The sequence below is a fragment of the Urocitellus parryii genome, chromosome 5 (genome assembly GCF_045843805.1).
Source record: "Urocitellus parryii isolate mUroPar1 chromosome 5, mUroPar1.hap1, whole genome shotgun sequence".
Classification (NCBI taxonomy): Eukaryota; Metazoa; Chordata; class Mammalia; order Rodentia; family Sciuridae; genus Urocitellus; species Urocitellus parryii.
Window position 1 is genome coordinate 40,096,283 of NC_135535.1, and position 24,105 is coordinate 40,120,387.

Consider the following 24,105-nt stretch of genomic DNA (forward strand, 5'->3'; position numbering starts at 1 on the left):
TCAACATCAAGGTCAGTCCACATAACATTTAAAACAACAACAACAATGAAAGGCTTATTTAATCAAACAGTTGGGCAGTTTGACAAATCTCTGGTTTGATGAAATTAACCAATTTATACAGTGAGAATCATTGGTCTAGGAACCAATCTCAGCTAAAGCAGCATTCCTATTAGAGATGATTGAGTAGAAGAGATCATTAGGAGAAGCTCTACTACCAATTAATATTAAAAAAGTAAGATTTAAGGAGATAATTTTTTAAATAAAATACATAATGACTAAAACTTAATGCTATATCTAGAAATTAAGAGTACAAATTACTTGTTTCAGAGCCAAATAAATGGAAATACATTTATTATAAAGTAACTTATTCCACTCTCAACACTTTTTATCCATGTACCTGTGTGTGTGTGTGTGTGTGTGTGTGTATCAGACAATTATTGCTGCATCCAGAGGGCACCTCTTATATGCTACTCAAAAGACAGTACTGGGAAACAAACTCAGTGACCCCAAACAGAAACTCTAAGGAACTGATGTTGCTTAACTCTAACTGGTATAAAGAAAACCAGCTGAGCCTGAATTTGAGTCAGAGCAGAAAAAAAAATACAGTAAGAAAAAAGAAACACACACACACACACACACACACACACACATACGTACATAACTCAGAAAGAGAGAAAGCGGCATATGGCAGGCAAGGATAGTCCAGATTTGGAGAGTAGAGTGAGCAATCTCCAGGTGAGTTTTATTTTTATATTAGACTTAGATGAACTTTATAACTGCTGAAATTACATGTGTTGAATTTCTTCAAGCCCAAAATGTGTGCCTTCTGCTGCCCTCAGAATGCCTAGGCCGTGAGTACAGAGCTAAAGATAGCAGACTGGCAAAGTTAAAATACACCACTCAATAAAACTGCCAAGTTCTCCTTCCATAAAAATAAAGAGGCAGACACTAGCCCAATCTGCCCAAAAACACTAATGGGGTTTTAATTTAGAAGAAATTGGATGAGAATGAAATACTCTTCTTTTACTGATAAGTCTATTTCCAGCTTTAGAGGTGAATATAGCAAAAAAGACAGTCAAAAATTTAAGAGTGTAGCTAAAGAAATAAAGGGCACTCATTATACAGCAGAAGGAACATTACAGCAAACTGAAGAAAAAGAAATATTATAAATTAAGTTGATCAAATGATGAATCTCAGTGAGAGCATAGTTTATAATGAAAAAGAAATCATACAATCTTTTAAATTCTGGACAAAGAAATTATGTCTTTTCATGATTCAGATATTAGCAATTATGATTTGTCACCCTTCCCTGCTTCAAAATTGACCTTACACCTTCAGGAATCATTTCAGTCTCTGCAAGAAAACCTGGACACGTCTTCTGCATCACCCAGAATCTCATGCTCATAAATACATTTTATAAAATCCACTGCATTTTCTGACCCCAACTTCCCTCCCTCCCATACCCTACTTGTGTCAAGGTTAATAATGACTTTCAAATGTTAAATCCACTGGCCAATTTTTAGTTCTCATCTACGTGACTTCTCAGTAGTGTTGGATGTAGCTGGGTCATTCTCTCCTCTGAAACCCTTCTTCAGCAAGCTTCCAGGGTCCTAAGTCTCCAGGGCCTCCCTCTTACTGCGTCCCTGGTTTCTCTCTCTCAGTCTCCATGGTATTTCTTCCTTGGAGATTTCATCATTTTTTTTGTGGTTTTAAATAGTCATTGGTCATTATTGACTCTAAAATTACTAACTACAGTTTTTACCTTTTCCTGAATTCTAGATTCAGTTGCTAACCCAAGATCCCTGCTGGAATCTCCAGAAAGCTTCTCAAATAGCATTTCTAAGAGTGCACTGCTGATACTTAACCTCATCCAAAGTGACTCCTATATTCTTCCTCACTCATTTCATACCAGTTCTATCTTCTCAATTCGTAGGGCTAAAACCTTAATTCTCTTTCCCTTTCATATCCTATGTATGATCTGTCAGAATGTTCTGATAACTTTATGCTAGCATTTAACTTATTTAGTAAGATCACTTTGACTGCTTTGAAAATAGATTGAGGAGAAGCAGGGAGATAAGTAGAAAGCTACAGGAAGAACCCAAAGGAGTTATGATCGTGGCTTGGATGGAGGTGGTAGCATTTGAGGTTGTTAGTAGTTGGCTTTTGGATAGAGTGAACAAAATGAATATTTATTGGCTATGATAAACTCGTCTATTCCACCCAAGTTTTAGGCAAATATAGTGATTTTTGCTTGTGGATACATTTCGGAAGGAAGTTGATGGTTATATCCTGAGTCTAAGACAGGGACCAGTACTGATGGCACATGATAAACTAGCTCCTGAATGATCACATACCATTTTTTAGTCTTATAAAATTATTTACTTATGGGGCTGGGAATGTGGCTCAAGCGGTAACACGCTCGCTTGGCATTCACAGGGCGCTGGGTTCAATCCTCAGCACCACACACAAATAAAATAAAGATGTTGTGTCCACCGAAAACTAAAAAATAAATATTAAAAAATTCTCTCTCTTTCTCTTTAAAAAAATTATTTACTTATGTTTGAGTGACTTTCTTCTTCAGCCCATTTATCTATTTTTCTAAAAAAAATTGTGTTACCTTATTTTAATTTCTATACATTTATATATTTTCCAACCAGAATTTATTTACTCTTACCTATTGTAAACATAATAGGATTATGTAATATATATCATGTTTTTTGCCAATTTGACCTATGGCATATATATAAACCTATGATAAAACTTCTGTTCATTCAATTTGAGAAGTTAATTAAGAGTTGAAATGAGATCTAATATCACAAGAAGATTACTCATGCTTAGGAGAGAAATCATGGTATAGCAAAAATAATACCATAAATTAAATATCCAGTGTTGTTCAAATATGTGTGATTATTAGTTAGTTAGTTTCCATAATATAGTCTCTTCTATAAAATGGGGATATAAATACCGAATTTGTAATGTTGTTACAAATGAAATAAAAGTATAAAAAGCAAGGACTTGTCAAATAGAGGTAGGCAGTAAAAATTATTGGTGACCTACAATGATCTGGTGCCACAGTCCGGCTGCAGCAAAATAACGGGGGGGGGGGTGACGAGCAACTTGTGTACATTGATAAAGCAGGAGTGGGAGCCGTTTATTGTAGGACAGAAGGGGTATATATACATTCCATACAGCTTATCTTAATTAACATGAACTAGATACAGCAGTCAACCAATAAGGAATCTCCACACATGGCTCGCTGGCGTTACTTCACAAACCACTCCCTCTGCAAAATGCCAGGCGCCATCTAGACTTGTTTACAGACTCTAACAATCTGGTATTAAGTCAGCTGAGAGGCAGACCACTTGAAGGCAGAACTATAAAGGATACAAAGAAACGTGAAATCAGAAGGTAGGTTTAACAAGCCCAGAATCCATAGTGAATACATAGCAATCTGCTGAAGACCTCACCAAAACTGTTGTAATTTTTACAAGGCTTTGAATAGTGAGAATACCAAAAACACAGACATTATATGTACAAACCCCACACACCTGCCAACAATCCCTTCCCTCTTCTCCTCCACACACAATATAAAAACAAGAGGACAAAACAGGAGTTGAGGAGCAGCTGATGGAAAAATATGTCCAACCAACAAAGGAAAAAGACTGAAGAAAGGGCCACAGCACCCAAATGAATAGTAAGCTAAGGACCATCTACAGGCTTATAATTCAAATCACTGAGACTACTGGTTTGAACTGAAGCCAACCAAAGTCCTCCCTACAAAATTGCCCATTTGTTCATGGGTATATGAAAGAGGGAATTAGATGAAAGAGCAATAAAGAATGGGGTCTGATTTCTAGGATCCCATGGATAATGCAAGTAAACACTCAAATCTCCTATCATATTAAAGGAGTAGTGTGATGTGATGGTGTACACTAGCCATTTACTGAAACACTAGGTAGTATAGCTTCTGAACATTTACTTCCATGAAAGTTAAGATAAGCTATTGTCTCAAACAGACCAAATGTCTGTGACACAGACAAGAGTGGACACAAGAAATCACAAGAAGACAGAGGAAAAGAGGGAAATTCAAAGCCACAGGCTTGAAAGAAAGATCAATTTATTCTTCTTGATGTCTTTCTAGACCAGTGTTTATCGGGTATTTAGAACCAAATCATTTAAGGGCTTGCTGAAATGTATATTTTGTTTCAGCAGGTCTGGGACAGGTCCTGAATTCCTGTATCCTTAACAAGCTCTCAGGTGATAGCCGTGTCACTGGTCCAGGGACCACACTCTGAACATGGAGGTTCTGAAGTGTGATGATTTGAGAGCCCGACATGGATCTTTTGTGATAACGCATTAACCTCCTGAAGACCATGACCCACATCTTTGCTGTTTGGCATAGACAGTCTAGATCTAATAACTAAAACTTCTCAAAATGACTGGGTTTCCTGGTTCTCTTAAAATACTTAGGACAGTTGCCACCTAGGGGGCCTTACATTTTACATGACCTCATCAACTGGAGCCAAGTGAAAATTACCCCTTTGGAGGAGACATGTTTTCTACAATCCCCATAGACACTCTCACTACAAATACATCCCTAATGAAGGCAGAACCCATTTGTTATTCCCCATGCAATTGTTGTACTAAATTAGTTTACTACAGAAAGGGTTTCTTCAAACCCATATCTTTGTCAAAATTAAGAAAACAAATGTCAAAATTAGGAAAACAAAGTTGTATCATGATTTGTATTTTTCCCACATCATTTATATTATAGGCTGATCCCTTTTAAATCTTTCATTTTGAAATACCTGTTCTTATTCATTCCCCATTTCCAGTACCTAAAGCAGAACCTGGCATGCAGTATGTGAAATGAATTTCTAATGCAAAAGACATCTAAGGAGAACAGGCTCAGGATTAAGAACAGCCTTTATTTGGGATCCTTTAGTGCTACCCTGTTGTGTTATGTCAATATTTACATTGTGAAGCTGGTTTTAATGGCAGGCTGATCCATGGGCTATAACTACCTACAATTAACTCATAGATTCACAGTTAGTATTTTTTATTAATTTTATATGCGTGCTGACAATTTAGAAGACGGGATTGTAGTGATCTCCTTCTTGGAAAAGATCTTGGTTAGCAGTGTCAGAAATGTTAATAAAATTAAAAATGAAGCCTTACTACTTTGCCTAATTTGTCAATTTGTGGACATTGGCACACTCTCATTTTGGTAATAGATTTTCACTGTCTCAAAAATAGTTTAAAGTAGCTTTTCCTTTTTACTGGAAACTGAGATCAAATGTCAGATTAAATGGCCACAAAAGGTCAGAATATAATTAAATCCCACTGTCAGTGGTTTAACTCATAATTTACACTATTGTATGAATCCTTTAGGAAATAATAGAAAATATTATTTGTTTTTTCAGATCTGTTTTCTTGTTTGAAAGGGAAAATTTGGGTAAATATTTCCAGACAGGAATTCTGCCCCCCCATACACACACACACACACACACACACACACACACACACACATACACACACGCATGCAAACACACATATGAATGCAGAGATGGTGGATTGACATGAAGGAAAGCAGATTCAAAGCAGAATCATGATCTCAACTTAAATCAGATAGGCTTAAATATTTTTAAAAATGTAAGTGGGACACAGTGGCACATGTCTATAATCTCAGCAGCTTAGGAGGCTGAGGCAAGAGAATTGTGAGTTAAAAGCAAGCCTCAGCAACTTAGTGAGGTCTTAAGCAACTTGATGAGATCCTTTTTCAAAACAAAGTATTTTTAAAAGGGTGGCTAGGGATGTAGCTCAGTGGTCAAGCACTCCTGGGTAGCAAATCCCTGGTACGAAGAAAAGAAAAGAAAAAGAAAGAAAATGTGAAATTTACTATGCTTTATGTATGGCTCAGCAGTAAAAGTTTTCATTGAGAATAGAGTTGCTGGAAACATTAATAATTGATAATCCAAGGTTAAAAATAATAGAAAAAGTTTTTAATTGAAATCTTATCTTGTACTTATAGAGAACATTCTAAGTTTTCTGCATGCCCAAGATTCAAAACATGTTCTCTTTTTTGTGTACCATGAAACAGTTTCCCAGTGAATTTTGCCAATTTTATCATTCACAGTCTACTATTCCCTCCTTCCGAGATCACATTCACATGCACACAGACCACCATCTTTCTCCAAACCCATTTTAAAATAGAGATGACCCTGGACAACCAACAGGTCTGGTGGCTTTCCATCTTCATTTGTTCCTGTTACTACTCTGTTGGTATTTATAGCCCCTTTATTGTGACTGGGGTCCTAGGCCATACTAGATGAATAAGAAAACACACCTTTTTCAAGAAACTTTTCTATCATTTTTCCTGTCTCTTTTCTGTCAGATCTCTTCCAAATGTCACTAGTATTTTAACAAATTACCCCTCAACAGGTGGGGTGTGGGAGACCAACCTTACATGTGACTGAGTCACACTCCCCAGCTGGGTGCTGAGGCACTCAGTCACAGAAATGTGGCAGAGCTTTCCCCACCCTTCTTGGTGTCTCGGGCATGGGTGTGTCTTGCTACAGCCCCATGCTCACCTGTTCCTTTGTAATGTATCCCCTTGCCCTGTTTAGGATAGAATCTTCCATGGAAGTGCCTTGTGTGTGTCCCCTCCTCTTACTGTGCCCTTGGGTGTGGCCTACCCACGTGTCAGTCAACCTGCTGACAGTGGACATCATGAAGATAGACTCAGCCCCCAAAACCTGACCCCTTGCCTCATTTAAATAACTTCTCAATAAAAGGATTTAGCACGTTCTCCCGCTCTCTCTCTCTTTCCGTGGACTCTTAAGGTCAGAGGAGCTGTCACAGCGACCCCAGTATTTGTGTCTCTTGTGTGGTTATTTTGCGCAGACCAGTTAGCCCAGTTTAACTGGAGTGACCCCTGAGCCTTTTAGTTGCGAGAACAGAAACCCGGCAGTGGGGCATTTGGCATCAAGAAAATAGGAATATGGAAGATATATCTATAATCACAGGAGAACTAAGCTGGATTAAGCTACCCAAATATGTTTTGTTTGGCAAGAAGAGTGTATGGTGGATTCCATTCCTAGTTTTTTTCTATTGTCATATATAACTAAAAAGAACCAATTTTTTTATAAACAGATTTTAGCCAGTTTTTAAAACTCAAAATATTTCTCATCAAATTCTACACTTGTGGTTTTCTGGAGAAATCAGAAGATATGGCGATAATGGGCCCACATTCTTTCACATGGATGGTAAGCCTCAGTCCCTGGGTTAACCAGCTGTCCTCACCACACCCTTACACTTTCATACCCAGCACTTTTCACTCATTACTCTTCTTCAAGGTAGGGTTCTTCCTTGAGCTATGTAGGCACTGATCTGAATTTGCAAATTCTATAGTAGATTCTAATTATTTCCTTCTAAGTTTACTGGTGTTAGCTCATAAGATTGGCTGAAATGCTGAAAGCTCAAAGATTTCATTCTTTCTAAAAATTAAGTGTTTCATTTTTTTTTTATCATCAGTTGATTGTTTTCCAAACCCAAATGACTGATTTTTTATTAACATGAAATATCACTTAGAACAATATTTAAATAAATATAACATCTGTACATGTCTAACCTTTCTTGTGACATGTGAACTTACTCTGGATCTTACTCTAGAGATAGAAACCTTTGTAGGCCATGTTCATAACTATCATGCTGGGAAGGTGGTGACGGCATTATTTTGTTAATCATTTGGAAAAAAAATCCTGGAAAAGTGCTGGGCAAAATTTCATCATCAACAAAGCAAAGTCAAGCTGCTATGTTTTCTGGAAATTGGAGGTAAGGGAACACCTGAAGTTCTGGGATAAAGTGAACCAAATTCTGCAATTGGAAGACAGAACCCAACTAAGGGAGAAGGAGTAAATTAAAAGGATGTAAAATCACTGATAAGCAAAAATAACCTTTTTTGCAATATCTTTTTTAAATAAATATTTATTTTTATTTATTTATTTACTATAATAAACTCTTACACTGTGGTTTTCTTGGAATCCATTAGTATAACTGCATAGAGAAGAGCAGTTTTCATTTTAACCTTACCAATTAAAATGCAGTTCTTAGAATACCTAAAAGATACTTCACTAGCTCTGACAACCTCACTTATCTTTAAACAATGCTAGAAAGATTCGGAATGAAAGTTGCTGTAGTCTATATTCCAAAGACCTTTTGAATCAAGGTAGTATTATTCTCACCAAATCCTAGAAATGACTCTGAACATTTGATTTTTATCTCTGTGCAAAACCTAGTCTTTAAAAAAATCATATTCAGTTTCCCTGCAAATTCTTGTCCCCCAATACAACATTTTTATACTGATTATCTTGTTTTCTAAAAATAATAACAAATTTTATCTTTTATCAATTCACTTTTAATAGCATGCTCTCTATTAACAGATATCAATTTAAGTACTCTATGCTGTTCATCTCTACTATAAATATATCAGTATTATGGGCTTCAAGTGGTTCACTTCTTTCTTTTTTAACACTCTCAATTACTTCTTTGCTATATTCTTGAGGATAAACATCATCTTGAGCAACAGAGAAATTCTTATATAGCTGGACACTCCTAAGAAAATGTTTAATTTGGTAGAATGGGTCCTCTACAGAATCTGAGAATAGAAAACCTACAGAATAATGTAAGCCAAAGTTGGTTATCTAGCTCATTCCTGAGGCTCCCCAAAATTCCAACTTCTTTTTTATTTTTGCTGTCTTTATGTTTCTTTGCATCCTATTTTATATTGATAAACACCCTTTTTATACAATGTAAGGAGACATCCTATTATTAGATATGGAGGAAGTTCTTATGAATAAGTTCATATTTTCAAACCCATTCTTCAAAAAACGAACATGAACTGGTGCCACTCAATGGTTTTGAATGATCACCATGAAACTCATCTGTTACAGACACTGGTGATTCACTGAATGCATAAAGTTAGTTATCTATCTAATAATCACTACTCCTCTCTTCCTTCCCCTTTTAAACACTGACTCACACTTACTACTTTTTACCTATACTTAAGCATTTCATATCTATTTTACCACCATTATATCCATTTTGAGACAAAGAAAATGAAGCTTAACAGGTATAAATAATTTTCTCAAAATCTACATCTAGTAATAGAAACAGTGAAATGGAATCTAGACCATTCGATTTTAGAGCTTGCCTCCCCTGTGAAGTTAGGAAAGCATTTGCCATCAGCAAGACACAGGCAACATCAGTCAGTTCACCTTTGCACCACGAATTTCCATTCAGTGATTTCAGGCTATTTCATGGACTCTATTACATAACTCCAACACCTTTATTATATATTAAACATGTCAAGTTTGATTATTTGTTTTAGTTATCAATAAGTTTATGAGACTATTTTGCTTTCTATTTTACTCTTGGTTTGAATGATTTCTCCCGATTTCCTCTGGGTATCTTTCGAATATAATATCAGACAAAAATTATAAAAGTAGTCCATGAATCTGACATAGCTTTCCTGTGTAAATGTACCTCAACATCGTATACATCAACAAGAATGGGATCTTACTTAGAATAAGATCTATTCCATGTTTGTATACATGCATCAAAATATATTCTACTGCCAAATATAACTAAAAGGAATAGATTTTTAAAAAGTGGTCTGATAGTCAAACAGGTTTGAGAAGCTTTGCGAAGGCCAATTCCTCTAAAACCATGAAATTAGCCAAGAGTGAAGAGATGAGTTCCCTTCCCAGAGGCTTCTGCTGGACGAGGAGATGAGGAATCAGTCCTGCAAAGCTGTCAATCACAGCACAATGGAGAGGAAAAAATGAAGGGATCAATCACACCCTCAAAGTAGAGCAAAATAAATGGACAGAGAACATGGCACTTAAGAGGAATGGTTCCTCTCTGGAGGACAGGAGAGTGTAATGGAAGTGTATTAGAGTGGAAAGCAGCACTTTAAGCCACATCTAAAACTATTGCTTTGGGGATTCTGCACAGGTCCTTAAACTCTAGGCTTCAATTTCACTGGCCAAGTGTTTGTTAAATTGTTAGCTCTGTTTGAGGTTTATATGGTGCAGAGCATTATATTGAGTCATTTTAACGTAGGAGTTACTGTTTTTTTTTAAAAAAATCACAAAAAGTTATAAACCACAAATAATAGAACTAGAAACTTGTCAAAGTATCTGGGGAAAAAAAAATCTAGATTTGAGAATAAAAGACACAAAGAAGCCACTGGCCCAAATGGATTTATCTGCCAAAGATATAAATAAAGAAGTTTAAGATAAGGCCTTTTATGGAATACTTTGAATTCAACATTACATGATAACAATATTGACCCCAAACATTTATTGATATAGTATCAATATAAATAACCTTTGGCAGTAGATTCATATCGAACCACTACATGAATACAGAAGACCATATCTAAATCTCTGGGAAAAATATATTGAAGTTATTTTGCTCTTTTAGTTTGTTCACTCACTAATATTTAAGGCAGAAATACCAAGGAACAGTTCAAATATTTCATCATGACAATAAATTAACAGGGAGTCCTACTTATGAAGTGGGATTATCTTGCTCAAGAGAAGGGTAGAAAATATTTGACTAACCACAAGCTACTTTGGAGAATTATCTTGTGCCTAAATTATTAAGTCATTTATCATATTAGAATATGGGGTATAGCTCTTTCCCTTTGAAGTAGTTTCTGAAACATTATAGGCATTTTGGATGTTGACGTGACTTGAAGCTACTTTGAGGAGATCTTCTGAGGCTTTCCAATAGACTTCAGAGAGCTGTGAGAGGCACTTTGGGATCTATTTGATTAATGCCAATGTGAAGTTCCTACTTTGTGCTGGAAGTCATCTACATACTTTAAAAACTAATTTTAACAGTTGTTTTTTTTTGAGATTTAGGAGTGCTTTCTAAGTCAAAATAAAGCAACTCATTTACCCCATGAAAAGTTGTATAAATATCAAACAAAACAGATGTTCTCACTAAATTTAAAAGAAAGGGTAAGACATAGACATATTTTTCTAAAAGTTATGGATAATCTGATATGAAGTAGATACAAGCTAGTATACAGAAAGTGTGTTTATCATATTGATTTCTTTAAAACTAAATAAATTGAAATAGACTATTGATAGTAGAGTTCTCAGACTGTTCATAGTTCAAAATATTTAATGAGAACTAAAATTCAATTTAATTCAATTATAATTTGTTTAGAACAAAAATTTGTAAAACAAAGGATTATTAGACTAACAAGATACAGTTCAAGGACTGAGTTCTAATTCTTACATTTTTTTTTCTTAACTGAGTTTGGCTTAGTCTTGAATAGTTACCAAGCTGGGCTTCAGACAGCTATAAGGCAAGGATATCAACCACTGCATATCTTTATAAAGAGTCACAATAGTCCCAATTTATAATAGCCGTACATGAATATTCTGGAAAACATATAATATTCTTATGCTAATCTGAGGACTAGGGCTTTTAAGCTATTTATGTGAATTTTACCTAAGGATTGACTAATCTACATATCTAATAACACTTGTATTTCAACTATTCAATAGCAATTATTATTAAACTTAATCTAATGCTGATGGTGAACAAGTCACTGTTTTTCTGTTTGAAATAATATGAAATCCGCATTAGTGTGGCATAACATAATCAATGTAGAACAAAAGAATGTTAACTGAGTTATTATTGAAATAATTTAGCAGAGTTAAAATAGTTGCTTTTACTAGATGCTGTACAGCATTTCAATCCTAGATCCTGAATACACCTATACAAGTCAGGGTTTACCAAGGAAATAGAACCAATAGGTAATAAATATATCTCAGCCTCCAAACACAAGATGTGCATTCAGCAAGCTGGAGACACAGGAGAGCTGATGGGCTGGCGGGATAGTTCCAGTCCCAGTACAAGGGCCTGAGTACCAGGGGAATCCATAGTGTAAACTGTAGTTCAAAGACAGAAAACTAAGGATGTCTCCCTTCAGTAAATTCCTTCTTATTCAGGACTTCAGTTGATTGGCCAAGGGCCACCTACATTAGGGAGGGCCATCTGCTTTATTCAGTTTATAATACAAATGTTAATCTCATCCAGACACACCTACATAAGTATCCAGAACAGTGTTTGATTAAAAGTCTGTGGTTCAGTCAAGCTGAAAAATAAAATTTACCATTAAACCATCTAAAAGGTGGATGTAAACTGATCCTGCTGCATTTACCCATAGAGGGATGCTTAGAAGGGTTGGAGGATGTTCTGAGGTAAATGAACTTCTTGGGTCTATCTGCTCTAAAGCTTTTTGTTGAAGAAACCATTTGCCCATACTGCAGGCGGGGGGCAGGGGGAAGCAGAGTTCCTTCTGAACACTTGTCTAAATTCTTGAGCAGAACACTAACCATATCCACATGCATGCACATATGATCAGCTTCTCTGTGGAAATAAAGATAAAAATCTGTGATGCTCTGTAACAAAATTTAAAAGAAAGGGTAAGACATAGACTGCCAGTTCTATACCAATATGCACCATGCTTAATACATACAGATCATTCCTTATCAATGCAAACTTGGGACTCTTCAGATAATTCAGCCAGAAATTGCATATAACCCAAAGATTTACTTGGGACACAACATTTGAAAATCACACCTTCTTTAACGAGGTTATTAATTAGTGTTTCTCCTCAGTACTTCACATTCCTATATTAAAGTATTTCAAAACAAAATCATAGCAATTGAGCTCACTGCAGAAATTTATTGAATAATGTTATAAAGTCATCAGTAATTCCAGAGTAAGGGCATAAAAGTCCATTAAACTCCAAATGTCCCATTGTCCTTTCTAAAGAAAGCCTATATACAGGACACATTAAACTGAGCAATCTTATAAAATTCTATAGGTTTTTACAGGTATCATATATATGTGTACATCTACATATGTGTGTATGTGTCATATATATGTGTGTGTGTGTGTGTGTTTATGTGAGTGTGTGTTTATATATGATAGTGGGATATAATAAATTAAATAACATTTCTAAAATTTTGCATCATTAATTATGTTACCTAATATTCCTTATTAAAGAACCTATGACCAGAAATTATTTCAGAAATTCATTACAGAGAAAAATAACATAAATCCTTTTTGTCTTTACATGTTTTATTATTATTATTTCCTTTATTACATAGGAACTGTAAAATCCAATGGGTCCTATTATTTTTTCCCTCCTCAGATACCTGAAAACTTAAATGATTAAAGCATAATTATAATAATTATTTATAGTTTTTAATAACAACAATTCATTCTTTTGTTGGACAGTGTTTTAATCCCTTAAAAAAACTCTTTCTAACCTTCAATTTTTATGATGAATGAAGTGTTTTATTTCTTTTAAAGTTTGTCATTTAGTTTTAAACAAATTAAGATTAATTCAATATATTTCAGTTAAACTATAAAAATTAATTTATGGGTTATAGAAAAAATAAATTCAGAAACAGATTTGAATTAAATAATAGAACTATCTACACAAATATTTCAAGTTAAGAAAAAGATTTTTGTAATCATTTATCCTTTGACCACACATGTAGATACATAGATACATATATATACATACATATAGATCATATAGATGTCTGATAGAAGGTATACTAATGTAGAATAAACAGTTTTAAGTATACAACCCTATATAATCACATAGAAATGAAAAACCAAGTGAGTGATTAAAGTTGTTCACATTTTAATCACCAAAAAGTATAAATGATTGGAATGGTGAACATAATATTCTATAGCATTATTCTCTTTGTCTCTACCTCATTCACTACTTTCCTTAACAACTCCTATAATTGAATTTTCTTATTAATGCATCTATGATGAAAGACCACTCAAAATGGGTCCTCTGTTTCTCCAAATTAAGATAGATATTCCCTAAGGCAGGAATGAATTTATATTATTAGCATCTAACATTATACCTGGACTCTAGTATATATTTATTTACAGAGCATGAAAAAAATGTTAAACTCTATTAACCTAGAAAAGTATGTTCCTTTTTCAAAGACCTTGGAATCCACACTCGGCTGCATATAAGCAATTGAAAATTTTCATATAGCTTTATATAAATCATGGCAAAAGACATCACCTGAGAGGAATCATAATTACACAATTAGATCAATAATTTTTATTGTTAGGCACTGTTTCTGATATTTACTTAAGAAGAAATGAGGAGAGTTCCCGGCGCTGGGCAGGAGGATGCTCTCCAGGGGCCTCTGGCTGGGGTGGCTGCTGCTGAACCTCAGAGTCCCGGGCCGAGCTCGAACGAGGCCACCGACACCGATGCCCCAGAATCCTGCTTAATTGATCAGAGTCACTCATTTTTAAAACCAATTCTCAGGAGATCCAACATGGCGGCAGGCGCAGAGAGATCAAGTCTCTGACCTATTCAGCTGTACGGGCATAGGGAGTCATAAACCATCTAAATGCTGTTTGCTCAGGATCAGTAGGCAATGCTGAGCTGATGTGGATCTGGGGCGAACAGTCTGGGCCTATCAGAACACATACTGAGCCCGGATCGGCTGAATTCAAGCTCCCTTTCGCCTGCTTCTCGCAGACAAACTGCTATGACTCAGCACTAAACAATCCCCCTGAAACAACTGGTCGGCCCTTCTGAACCTACAGAGGTTAATGCCAACCGAGCCTTCATAGGCAGTGGCCACAGGATTGAAATGGGGCTTGGGAGAGCCAGTCAGGACTCACCCGTTGCACTGGTCATCCGGCAAAGGGAACGAACTGTCGCCATTTGCATGGGATACCACCATGGCAGAGAACTGACATCACCAGAATGTGGCGGAGGAGATAACTTCATTGAAACCAGCGGCGGCGACAGGTGGGTAACCCCCTAGCCTTCCCTCTCCACACAGCGGGGGAAACCTTAAGGGCCCCTCCCAGCTCTCCCGTAAGGACCCCTCCCAGCTCTCCCATTAGCGCAATAGCCAGACCTAGGGAATCAGGAGTGGTGCGGGACCCGGGGCGCAGAACTCTTGGCTACTGCTTCACCAGTGCTGACAACTGGGGTCTCTTGCACCAGCTACTGGGGGCATAGCTACCAGAGGGCAAGCAAAATTTGCTGAGGGTTCTCAGCCCCAAGCTCTACAAACTTAGGGTCTGAGGGAATGGCAAACAGGGAGACTTTGCCCAGTCGTTCATGAAAATAGGGCTCCCGAGAGCAGCAGACCTGGCATGTAGCCAGTATTGTGGTGAGCGTCACCAGTGAGCGGGGCCTGACTTGAGAAAAAGTGGGGAAGTGACTAGACACAAGAGAACGCCCTAGGCACTCAGGATTGGAAACAAGCCCAGTCTGGGAGGAGGAGCTGCTGCACAGTGATTGGTTCCCGCTTATTGAGAGGAGAAGCTTGGCCCGGTGGGCACAGCTCCACCTACTGGAAGAGAAGTTAATCAAACTCTAAGACTGCATTTATTAATTTTTTTTAATTGGGTTTTTTTATTTTCATTTTTTCTTGTTGTTTTTTAATTTTTTTTAATTTTTATTATTTTTTAATTTTAATTTTTTTAATTTTTTTTTCTTTTCTATTTTTTTCTTTTGTCTTTTCATTTCTTTTCAATTTCCTTACTCCCCCTTCCTTGAATTCTACCTGCTTACTCTCATTCTCTTTAGTGACTTCTTCCCTTCCCCTTCTAATGCCTTTCCTCCCAAGCATCAAATAAATTTATAGGAGTAAACAGTAACTCAGCAGTCAAACAGAACAAGAAGTAACAAGAGCAACATGAAAAAGTAAGGAAGAAAAGGAGTACAAACAATGCAGGACAGCCTAAATATTCAGGAGGACCTAGAGGCATCAGAAAAATGGTCAAACAAAGAACTCAAGGAATACCTTAGACAGATGGAATGGAACGATAAAGAGGATATGAGACAGCAAATTCAAACAGTGAAAGAACACATTGAAAATGAATTACATAAACAGATAAAAGAAGAAGTTAAGCATCTTTATCAGGAGATGGAGATTATAAAAAATCAAACAATAATTATAGAAATGAAGGAAACTATAAACCAAATTAAAACCTCAAATGAGAGTATCACTAACATAGTGGAGAAAGTAGAAACCAGAACGTCAGATAATGAAGACAAAATATATCATCTTGGAAAGAGTCTAGCCAACTCAGAAAGGCTGGTAAAAAATCACGAGAAAAACATCCAAGAGATATGGGATAACATAAAAACACCAAACTTAAGAGTCATCGTGATAGAGGAAGGTATAGAGGTTCAAACCAAGGGAATGAGCAACCTGCTGAATGAAATAATTATAGAAAACTTTCCAGAAATAAAAAAGGAAACGGATATACAAATTGCAGATGCATACAGGACACCGAGCATATAAAATCACAGTAGACCAACGCCAAGACACATTGTTATGAAGATATCCAATATACAGAAAAAAGAGAAAATATTAAAAGCTACAAGAGAAAGGAGGCAGATTGCATTAAGGGGTAAACCAATAAGGTTAACAACGGATTTTTTTATCACAGACGCTGAAAGCGAGAACATCCTGGAACAACGTATTTCAAACACTGAAAGACAATGGATGCCAACCAAGAATTTTGTATCCAGCAAAATTAAGCTTCAGGTACGACAATGAAATAAAAATCTTTCATGATAAACAAAAGTTAAAAGAATTTGCAGCCAGAAAACCAGCATTGCAAAGCATTTTGAGTAAAACACTACACGAGGAAGAAATGAAAAACAATAACCAAAACCATCAGTGGGAAGTGCCTCAGTAAAGACAGAGGGTGGGGGGAAAGCTAATTGTGGAGAAACAAACTAAATTAAAAAAAAAGATAAATAATCAAACATGGCTGGAAGTAGAAAACCATATATCAATAGTAACTCTAAATGTTAATGGCTTAAACTCTCCAATAAAGCGACATAGGCTGGTAACATGGATTAAAAAAACAAATCCAACAATATGCTGCCTCCAGGAGACACATCTGATTGGAAAAGACATACACAGGCTGAAGGTGAAAGGTTGGGAAAAAATATACCACGCACACGGTCCTCGTAAGCAAGCAGGGGTGGCCATCCTCATATCGAATAAAATCGACTTCAAGACTAAGTTAGTCAAAAGGGATAAGGAAGGACATTATATACTGTTAAAAGGAACCATTCACCAACAAGACATAACAATTATCAATATTTACGCACCAAATAATGGTGCTGCGATGTTCATAAAACAAATTCTCCTCAAGTTCAAGAATCAAATAGACCACAACACAATAATTATGGGTGACTTCAATACACCTCTCTCACCATTGGACAGATCCTCCAAACAAAAGTTGAATAAAGAAACTATAGAACTCAATATCACAATCAATAACCTAGACTTAACTGACATATATAGAATATATCAACCATCATCATGTGGATATACTTTTTTCTCAGCAGCACATGGATCCATCTCAAAAATAGACCATATATTATGCCATAGGGCAACCCTCAGTAAATATAAAGGTGTGGAGATAATACCATGCATTTTATCTGATCATAATGGAATGAAACTGGAAATCAATGATAAAAGAAGGAAGGAAAAAATCTTTCATCACATGGAAAATGAACAATATGTTACTGAATGATCAATGGGTTATAGAAGACATAAAGGAGGAAATCAAGAAGTTCTTAGAGATAAATGAAAATACAGACACAACATATAGGAGTCTATGGGACACAATGAAAGCAGTTTTAAGAGGGAAATTCATCGCCTGGAAATCATTCCTCAAAAAAAGAAAAAAACAACAAATAAATGAGCTCACACTTCAAAAGGAAGAGCAAAACAACAGCAAATGTAGCAGAAGGCAAGAAATAATTAAAATCAGTGCGGAAATCAACGAAATGGAAACAAAAGTAACTATTGAAAAAATTGATAAAACTAAAAGTTGGTTCTTCAAAAAAATAAATAAGATCGACAGACCCTTAGCCATGCTAACTAAGAGAAGAAGAGAGAGAACTCAAATTACTAACATAAGGGATGAAAAAGGCAACATCACAACAGATACTACAGAAATACAGAAGACAATTAGAAATTATTTTGAAAACCTATATTCCAATAAAATAGAAGATAGTGAAGACATCAATAATTTTCTTAAGTCATATGATTTTCCCAGACTGAGTCAGGAGGATACACACAATTTGAACAGACCAATATCGATGGATGAAAAAGAAGAAGCCATCAAAAGACTACCAACCAAGAAAATCCCAGGACCGGATGGGTATACAGTGGAGTTTCACAAAACCTTTATAGAAGAATTAATACCAATACTTTTCAAGTTATTTCAGAAAATAGAAAAAGAGGGAGTTCTTCCAAATTCATTCTATGAGGCCAACATCACCCTGATTCCGAAACCAGACAAAGACACCTCAAAGAAAGAAAACTACAGACCAATATCTCTAATGAACCTAGATGCAAAAATCCTCAATAAAATTCTGGTGAATCGGATACAAAAACACATCAAAAAATTGTACACCATGATCAAGTAGGATTCATGCCTGGGATGCAAGGCTGGTTCAGTATACGATAATCAATAAATGTTATTCACCACATCAATAGACTTAAAGATAAGAACCATATGATCATCTCGATAGATGCAGAAAAAGCATTTGACAAAGCACAGCATCCCTTTATGTTCAAAACATTAGAAAAACTAGGGATAACAGGAACTTACCTCAACATTGTAAAAGCTATCTATGCCAAGCCTCAGGCTAGCATCATTCTGAATGGAGAAAAATTGAAGGCATTCCCTCTAAAATCTGGAACAAGACAGGGATGACCTCTATCACCATTTCTATTCATTATAGTTCTCGAAACACTGGCCAGAGCAATTAGACAGATGAAAGAAATTAAAGGCATAAAAATAGGAAAAGAAGAACTTAAATTATCACTATTTGTGAGCGACATGATTTTATACCTAGAAGACCCAAAAGGGTCTACAAAAAAACTACTAGAACTAATAAATGAATTCAGCAAAGTGGCAGGATATAAAATCAACACGCATAAATCAAAGGCATTTCTGTATATCAGCGACAAAACTTCTGAAACGGAAATGAGGAAAAACACCCCATTCACAATATACTAAAAAAAAAATACTTGGGAATCAACCTAACAAAAGAGATGAAAGATTTATACAATGAAAACTAAAGAACCCTAAAGAGAGAAATAGAAGAAGATCTTAGAAGATGGAAAAATATACCCTGTTCATGGATAGGCAGAACTAACATCATCAAAATGGCGATATTAGCAAAAGTTCTCTATAGGTTTAATGCAATGCCAATCAAAATCCCAATGGCATTTCTTGTAGAAATAGATAAAGCAATCATGAAATCCATATGGAAAAATAAAAGATCCAGAATAGCAAAAGCAACTCTAAGCAGGAAGTGTGAATCAGGTGGTATAGCGATACCAGATTTCAAACTATATTACAGAGCAATAGTAACAAAAACAGCATGGTACTGGTACCAAAACAGGCGGGTGGACCAATGGTACAGAAGAGAGGACACAGAGACTAATCCACAAAGTTACAACTATCTTATATTTGATAAAGGGGCTAAAAGCATGCAATGGAAGAAGAATAGCATCTTCAACAAATGGTGCTTTGAAAACTGGAAATCCATATGCAACAAAATGAAACTGAATCCCCTCCTATTGCCATGCACAATTCCTAAAAAACAAATGCCAAATATCTTCTTTGATATAATGAGAGCAACTAAGAACAGAATAGGGAGGAAGAGCTGGAGGAAAAGATTAACATTAAACAGAGACATGAGGTGGGAGGGAAAGGGAGAGAAAAGGGAAATTGTATGGAAATGGAAAGAGACCCTCATTGTTATACAAAATTACATAAAGAGGTTGTGAGGGGAATGGGAAAATAAACAAGGAGAGAAATGAATTACAGTAGATGGGGTAGAGAGAGAAGATGGGAGGGGAGGGGAGGGGGGATAGTATAGGATAGGAAAGGTAGCAGAATACAACAGTCACTAATATGGCATTATGTAAAAATGTGGATGTGTAACCGATGTGATTCTGCAATCTGTATTTGGGGTAAAAGTGGGAGCTCATAACCCACTTGAATCTAATGTATGAAATATGATATGTCAAGAGCTTTGTAATGTTTTGAACAACCAATTAAAAAAATGTCAAAGAAAAGAAGAAATGATTTTTTGTATTAGAGCTTTATAGTTATACATAGTAGTTGGGTTTATCCTGACAAACTAATATATGCATGGATCTCCTCCTCCTCCCTTTTTCCCCAAATCCTTTGCCTTCTGACTTCTCTCTCCTCTCCCCTTCTCCTTCCTCTACTCTAAGACTTCCTGTGGCTTATCAATTAATTTGTAATGGATTGTTTCTTTATCTTATCCTATTCTTTGCTCCTCCTTTCCCTTATTTTATGCTAGCTTCTGCATATGAGAGAAAAAACTGACCTTTGAGTTTCTGTTTGGCTAATTTCACTTAGCATGGTATTCTCCACTTCCACAGATTTACTGGCAAATGCCATAATTTCTTTTTTATGGCTAGGTAAAATTTCTGTGTGTGTGTGTGTGTGTGTGTGTGTGTGTGTGTATCTCACAAATTCTTAATCCATTCAGAAAAAATAATAGAGAAAGATAACTGATCTAAAGATAATTGATCTTACTTGTGTACATCTACAAGACTGGGGCCCAAATTAGAATAAGATATAGACCATGTATGTATAATCTCAGAACAATGTACTCTACTGTCATGTATAAAAATAAAGAACCAATAAAAAATTTTAAAAAATTAGTCTTAGTAACATGTCATTTAGGGAATGACTCCAATTGCAAATGGGTTATTTTGATCTATCAATGTTCTTTTAAGTACATGACCGCTTCAATTCACTTAAGTACATGTTTACAGATCATCACTTTACAGACAAACCAAGCAAAGGAAATGACATAAATGGAGAACTTTAAAATGTATAGAATATGTCACCTCCAATTTAAGATGAGAGACTTAAAATTTTTGATGCACAAAAATGCTCCTCTGGTGCTGATACCACCAATAAGAGCAAAGAACTTAATGTCACCAGCACAATTTTAATTTTTCTTGTAGGTGTTTACTGAACAACAAATCAATATGCAACTATTAAGTACTTATTCTGCAAAAGGTACTTTGTGAATTACTATCATTTTGTTTTTTTCAAAATAAGAGACATATATCTCAAATAGTTACAATAAAAAAAAGTTGCAATGTAACCTTTGGCAATCTACCTCAGATTTCATGAGTCATTTGCATAATTATACCATTGAATTAAAAAATACTGAATTATAATTATTAATAATGGTAGCTTCACAGTGATTTATTCATAGCTGCATATAGCATAATTTGATCGATTTCATTCTCCCATGTTTTCTCTTTTCTCCTCCTCCTTCCTCCTTGTGATCCCCATCCTCTATTTGAATTGTCCCTTACATTTTCAGGAGACCCTTCCCAACCCTACTTTTATCTTAGCTTCCACATATGAGAGAAAACATAGTGAATCTTGACTTTCTGTGTTAGACTATAGGATTTTAAAAGTTTTTGTAACTCTGTGACATAACTGGGGAATCCAAATACATTTACTGTAAACACACACACACACACACACACACACACACACAAACTCCTAGAAAACAATGTTTTAATTTTTTTCCCTAACCTATATAATAACCTTATTTTCAGAAACAAGTAAGCAATCATTAAAAGGTTGAACTTCAAGGACCATGCTGCTTATCAGCAAACCCATGCCAAAACCCAGGCCTACTCCACCTCCATCTTGGGACACTGTAGCCATCACCATAGCCCTCCCCACATAGTAGCCTCCACCTTGAGATAGGACCTGGAAGCTGCTGTATCTCCAAACAGGCAGCCCATCCTTTCAGCCCCATCTCTGAAAGTGGTTGCATTAATCTTGGGACACCCCCACTGCTATTTTGAGTTATCTCCACTATGGCCACCACCACCTTTAGTTTCAGTAATTTATTGTGGGATACCAGCCAGAGTCTAGAAGCCCAAAACCAAGGTAAGGTGCAGGTAAGCTACAGGGACATTGTAAGATTATAGGGTAGAAACTAATGCCTCTGATCCACACTGCAAGAAAGGAAGACAAACAGACAACATGAAAAAACAAGGGAGAAAACTGCCCCAAACAACTAAGATACTATAATAATAGAATCCATGGACAGTGCAGTTGATGAAATGTCGGAGAAAAAGTTCAGAATGTACATAATTAAAATGATCTATGAATTAAAGAATGACCTAAGTGAGCAAATACAGGCAAAGATTGATCACTCCAACAAAGAGATAAGAGAGCAAATGCATGCAACCATTGATCACACAAAAAAAGAGATAAAGGAGCAAATACAAGCAACCATTGATAAAACAAAAAAAGAGATAAGGGAGAAAATACAGGTAGCAAAAGGCTACTTCAAGAAAGAGAGATTATTAAAAAAAAACTAATGAGAAATTCTTGAAATGAAGGAAACAATAAACAAAATTAAAAACTCCATAGAAAGTATCACCAACAGACTAGATCACTTGGAAGACAGAATGTCAGATAATGAAGACAGAATATACAATCTTGAAAATAAAGTTGACCATGCAATTGAGATGGTAAGAAACCATGAACAGAACATCCAAGAATTATGGGAAAACACCAAAAGACCAAATTCAAGATTTTTTGGGATAGAGGAAGGCACAGAGATTCAAACAAAAGGAATGCATAATATCTTCAATGAAATAATATCAGAAAATTTCCCAACTTAAAGAATGAATTGGAAAATCAAATACAAGAGGCTTAGAGGACACTAATGTACCAAATTACAACAGATCTACACCAAAACACATTATAATGAAAATGTCTAGCATACAGAATAAGGATAGAATTGTAAAAGCCCCAAAAGAAAGGAATCAGCTAACATATAGGGGGAAATTAATTAGTACCTCTGCAGATTTTTCAATTGAGACCCTGAAAGCCAGAAGATCCTGGGACAACATATACCAAGCTCTGAATAAAACCAGATGCCAACCAAGAATCTTATATCCATCAAAATTAAGCATTAGATTTGATGATGAACAAAAACTTTCCATGATAAACAAAAGTTAAGAGAATTTACAACTAGAAAGCCTGTACTAAAGAGCATCTTCAGAAAAATATTCCATGAGGAGGAAATGAAAACAACAAAAACCAGCAGAGGGAGGTTTTACACTAAAGGGAAAACCAAATCAAAAGAGAAACCAAGTCAAGTTAAATACCAAAAAATAAACAAAAATGACCATAATACAAATCATGTCTCAATAATAACCCTGAATGTTAATGGCCTAAAATCACCAATTGAAAGACATAGATTGGTGCACTGGATTTTTAAAAAATACCCAAAGATATGCTGTCTTGAAGAGATTCATTTCATAGGAAAAGATATCCACAGACTGAAGGTGAAAGGTTGGGAAAAAAACATAACACTCACATGGTCTGTGGAAAAGGCAGGGCTTTCCATCTCATATCAAATAAAGTAGACTTCCAAAGTTAATCAAAAGGGATAAAGAAGGACATTTCATACTGCTTAAGGGAACCATACATCAACAAGACATAACAATTATAAATATATGCCCCAAACAATGGAGTGTCTACATCCATTAAACAAACTCTTCTCAAGTTCAAGAGTCAAATAGACCACAACACAATAATTTTGGGTGGCTTTTACACATGTCTTTCACCACTGGATAGATGTTCCAAACAAAAGCTGACCAAAGAAACTACAGAACTCAATAAAACAATCAATAAGTTAGACTTAACAGACATATAGAGAACATTTCATCCATCAACGAGTGAATACACTTTCTTCTCAGCAGCACGCGGACACTTCTCTAAAATAGACCATATGTTATGCCACAAAGCAACTCTTAGCAAACACAAAAATGTAGAGATACTACCCTGCATTCTATCAGATAATAATGGAATAAAATTAGAAATCAATGATAAAATAAAAAATAAAAGCTACTCCAAATCCTGGAGACTAAATAATATGCTATTGAATAAATAATG

The 24,105-nt window shown here is 35.7% G+C and overlaps 1 protein-coding gene across 3 annotated transcripts in view; it reads right to left on the reverse strand.

The window, feature by feature from the left end:
• The window catches only part of Nav3 (neuron navigator 3), a 349,764-nt gene that overhangs the window by 278,095 nt on the left and 47,564 nt on the right, over positions 1-24,105 (reverse strand). The window lies entirely within an intron of this gene.